The sequence below is a fragment of the Oncorhynchus masou genome, unplaced genomic scaffold (assembly GCF_036934945.1).
Source record: "Oncorhynchus masou masou isolate Uvic2021 unplaced genomic scaffold, UVic_Omas_1.1 unplaced_scaffold_1999, whole genome shotgun sequence".
NCBI lineage: Eukaryota > Metazoa > Chordata > Actinopteri > Salmoniformes > Salmonidae > Oncorhynchus > Oncorhynchus masou.
In genome coordinates this window covers 17,501-22,500 of record NW_027008489.1, presented here as the reverse complement: position 1 = coordinate 22,500, position 5,000 = coordinate 17,501, and the positions used below count along the sequence as shown (strand labels likewise).

The 5,000-nt window shown below is 50.8% G+C and overlaps 1 pseudogene; it reads right to left on the bottom strand.

The window, feature by feature from the left end:
* The window catches only part of LOC135532720 (glutamate receptor ionotropic, NMDA 2A-like), a 14,109-nt pseudogene that overhangs the window by 4,876 nt on the left and 4,233 nt on the right, over window positions 1–5,000 (bottom strand).

Genomic DNA, 5,000 nt, shown 5'->3' with positions numbered 1-5,000 from the left:
AGTCAGAGAGCAGTAAAAAAAGGGAGGGAGAGAAATAAAAATATCATTCACTTTATTGTCTCGTGCTCCTCTTCCTCCTCCTCCTCCTCCTCTTCAACCTCCTCTCTCTGACATTTAAGGTCCCATTAATGTAATGGTATTACTGTCATTCAGCTTGAGTACGCCGTGTGTGTGTGTGTGTGTGTGTGTGTGTGTGTGTGTGTGTGTGTGTGTGTGTGTGTGTGTGTGTGTGTGTGTGTGTGTGTGTGTGTGTGTGTGTGTGTGTGTGTGTGTGTGTGTGTGTGTGTGTGTGTGTGTGTGTGTGTGTGTGTGTGTGTGTGTGTGTGTGTGTGTGTGTGTTTACCTCCAAGCGTTGCAGAAACATTTGACATCACTAACCACATTATACACACAGGAAGGAGAATGACAGGGTCTGTCCCAAATGGTCCCTATTCCCTATTTAGTGCACTACTTTATACTACAGCCCTATTCCCTATATAGTACACTACTTTATACTACAGCCATATTCCCTATATAGTGCACTACTTTATACTACAGCCCTATTCCCTATATAGTGCACTACTTTCTACCACAGCCCTATTCCATATATAGTGCACTACTTTAGACAAGGGCGTAGTGGACTAATTAGGGAATAGGATTGAATAGTGGGACAACGTCAAAGTGCCCCAGAGGGCTTCATTTATATGTTCTCATTTTACAGAAGGGCCAAGACAGGTTCTCTAAGGAGAGATCTTACTGTCCCTTACTGAGACAGGTTCTCTAAGGAGAGATCTCACTGTCCCTTACTGAGACAGGTTCTCTAAGGAGAGATCTCACTGTCCCTTACTGAGACAGGTTCTCTAAGGAGAGATCTCACTGTCCCTTACTGAGACAGGTTCTCTAAGGAGAGATCTCACTGTCCCTTACTGAGACAGGTTCTCTAAGGAGAGATCTCACTGTCCCGTACTGAGACAGGTTCTCTAAGGAGAGATCTCACTGTCCCTTACTGAGACAGGTTCTCTAAGGAGAGATCTCACTGTCCCTTACTGAGACAGGTTCTCTAAGGAGAGATCTCACTGTCCCGTACTGAGACAGGTTCTCTAAGGAGAGATCTCACTGTCCCTTACTGAGACAGGTTCTCTAAGGAGAGATCTCACTGTCCCTTGCTGAGACAGGTTCTCTAAGGAGAGATCTCACTGTCCCTTACTGAGACAGGTTCTCTAAGGAGAGATCTCACTGTCCCTTACTGAGACAGGTTCTCTAAGGAGAGATCTCACTGTCCCGTACTGAGACAGGTTCTCTAAGGAGAGATCTCACTGTCCCTTACTGAGACAGGTTCTCTAAGGAGAGATCTCACTGTCCCTTACTGAGACAGGTTCTCTAAGGAGAGATCTCACTGTCCCGTACTGAGACAGGTTCTCTAAGGAGAGATCTCACTGTCCCGTACTGAGACAGGTTCTCTAAGGAGAGATCTCACTGTCCCGTACTGAGACAGGTTCTCTAAGGAGAGATCTCACTGTCCCTTACTGAGACAGGTTCTCTAAGGAGAGATCTCACTGTCCCTTACTGAGACAGGTTCTCTAAGGAGAGATCTCACTGTCCCTTACTGAGACAGGTTCTCTAAGGAGAGATCTCACTGTCCCTTACTGAGACAGGTTCTCTAAGGAGAGATCTCACTGTCCCTTACTTAGACAGGTTCTCTAAGGAGAGATCTCACTGTCCCTTACTGAGACAGGTTCTCTAAGGAGAGATCTCACTGTCCCTTACTGAGACAGGTTCTCTAAGGAGAGATCTCACTGTCCCTTACTGAGACAGGTTCTCTAAGGAGAGATCTCACTGTCCCGTACTGAGACAGGTTCTCTAAGGAGAGATCTCACTGTCCCTTACTGAGACAGGTTCTCTAAGGAGAGATCTCACTGTCCCGTACTGAGACAGGTTCTCTAAGGAGAGATCTCACTGTCCCTTACTGAGACAGGTTCTCTAAGGAGAGATCTCACTGTCCCTTACTGAGACAGGTTCTCTAAGGAGAGATCTCACTGTCCCGTACTGAGACAGGTTCTCTAAGGAGAGATCTCACTGTCCCTTACTGAGACAGGTTCTCTAAGGAGAGATCTCACTGTCCCTTACTGAGACAGGTTCTCTAAGGAGAGATCTCACTGTCCCTTACTGAGACAGGTTCTCTAAGGAGAGATCTCACTGTCCCGTACTGAGACAGGTTCTCTAAGGAGAGATCTCACTGTCCCTTACTGAGACAGGTTCTCTAAGGAGAGATCTCACTGTCCCTTACTGAGACAGGTTCTCTAAGGAGAGATCTCACTGTCCCTTACTGAGACAGGTTCTCTAAGGTGAGATCTCACTGTCCCTTACTGAGACAGGTTCTCTAAGGAGAGATCTCACTGTCCCTTACTGAGACAGGTTCTCTAAGGAGAGATCTCACTGTCCCTTACTGAGACGCCTGCTTTCTTAAACAGAGGGAGATATCTCTCTCTGTCTCTCTCTCTCTGTCTCTCTCTATCTTCTCTCTCTTCTCTCTCTCTCTGTCTCTCTCTATCTTCTCTCTCTTCTCTCTCTCTCTTCTCTCTCTCTCTTCTCTCCATATGTCTCTCTGTTTCTCTCTCTCTCTAGCCTCAATTGTTCAGCTCATGGTGTCCTACAAAGTGTCCAAAGCGTTCCACAGGGATGCTGGCCCATGTTGACTCCAATGTTTCACACAGTTGTGTCAAGTTGGCTGGATGTCCTTTGGGTTGTACCTATATCTCCCCTTCCTCCACAATCTCCACCTCCCCCTCCTCCTCCACCTCCTCCTCCATCTCCTCCTCTATCTACTATTCCTCCACAATCTCCACCTCCCCCTCCTCTTCCATCTCCTCCTCTATCTCCTCTTCCTCCACATTCTCCACCTCCCCCTCCTCCTCCATCTCCTCCACAATCTCCACCTCCCCCTCCATCTCCTCTATCTCCTCCTCCATCTCCTCCTCTCTCTCCCCTTCCTCCACAATCTCCACCTCCCCCCTCCTCCATCTCCTCCTCTATCTCCTCTTCCTCCACAATCTCCACCTCCCCCTCCATCTCCTCCTCTATCTACTCTTCCTCCACAATCTCCACCTCCACCTCCTCCTCCATCTCCTCCTCTATCTCCACCTCCCCCTCCTCTATCTACCCTTCCTCCACAATCTCCACCTCCCCCTCCTCTTCCACCTCCTCCTCCATCTCCTCCTCTATCTCCCCTTCCTCCACAATCTCCACCTCCCCCTCCTCCTCCACCTCCTCCTCCATCTCCTCCTCTATCTACTATTCCTCCACAATCTTCACCTCCCCCTCCTCCACCTCCTCCTCCATCTCCTCCTCTATCTCCCCTTCCTCCACAATCTCCACCTCCCCCCCCCCTCCTCTTCCATCTCCTCCTCTATCTCCTCTTCCTCCACAATCTCCACCTCCCCCTCCTCCTCCATCTCCTCCACAATCTCCACCTCCCCTCCTCCTCCATCTCCTCCTCTATCTCCTCCTCCATCTCCTCTCTCTCCCCTTCCTCCACAATCTCCACCTATACCTCCTCCTCCATCTCCTCCTCTATCTCCTCTTCCTCCACAATCTCCACCTCCACCTCCTCCTCCATCTTCTCCTCTATCTCCACCTCCCCCTCCTCCTCCATCTCCTCCTCTATATACCCTTCCTCCACTATCTCCACCTCCCCCTCCTCCTCCATCTCCTCCTCTATCTACTCTTCCTCCTCTATCTCCACCTCCATCTCTATCTCCTCCTCTATCTCCTTCTCTACCTCATTCTCTATCTCCTCCTCTATCTACCCTTCCTCCACAATCTCCACCTCCCCCTCCTCTTCCACCTCCACCTCCTCCTCCATCTTCTCCTCTATCTCCACCTCCCCCTCCTCCTCCATCTCCTCCTCTATATACCCTTCCTCCACTATCTCCACCTCCCCCTCCTCCTCCATCTCCTCCTCTATCTACTCTTCCTCCTCTATCTCCACCTCCATCTCTATCTCCTCCTCTATCTCCTTCTCTACCTCATTCTCTATCTCCTCCTCTCTCTCCCCTTCCTCCACAATCTCCACCTACACCTCCTCCTCTATCTCCTCTTCCTCCACAATCTCCACCTCCCCCTCCATCTCCTCCTCTATCTACTCTTCCTCCACAATCTCCACCTCCACCTCCTCCTCCATCTTCTCCTCTATCTCCACCTCCCCCTCCTCCTCCATCTCCTCCTCTATCTACCCTTCCTCCACTATCTCCACCTCCCACTCCTCCTCCTCTATCTACTCTTCCTCCTCTATCTCCACCTCCATCTCTATCTCCTCCTCTATCTCCTTCTCTACCTCATTCTCTATCTCCTCCTCTACCTCCTCAATCTCTACCTCCTCCTCCATCTCCTCTTCCTCCACTATCTCCACCTCCTCCTGCTCCCCCATCTCCTCCTCTATCTCTATCTCTACATCCTCCTTTATCTCCCCCTCCTCCTCTATCTCCATCTCCTCCTCCTCTATCTCCTCCATCTCTATCTCCCCCTCCATCTCCTCCTCTATCTCTGCCTCCACCTCCATCTCCCCTTCCTCCACAATCTCCACCTCCTCCCCCTCCTCTATCTCCCCCTCCTCTATCTCCTCCATCTCAATCTCCTCCATCTCTATCTCCTCCTCCTCTATCTCCACCTCCTCTATCCCCTCCTCCATCTCCTCCTCCACCTCTATCTCCTCCTCTATCTCCTCCTCCTCCTCTTCCTCTATCTCCTCCTCCTCTATCTCCTCCTCCTTCTCTATCTCCACCTCCTCCTCTATGTCCTCTTCCTCCTCCTCCCCTTCTCCTCCTCCTCCCACTCATCCTCCTCTACCTCCTCTTCCTCCTCCCATTCTCCTCCCCTTCCCACGCCTCCTCCTCTTCCCAACGCCTCCTCCTCCTCTTCCTCCTCCTCCCACTCCTCATCCTCTACCTCCTCTTCCTCCTCCTCCCACTCCTCCTCCCCTTCCCACACCTCCTCCTCCTCTTCCTCCTCCCACTCCTCCTCCC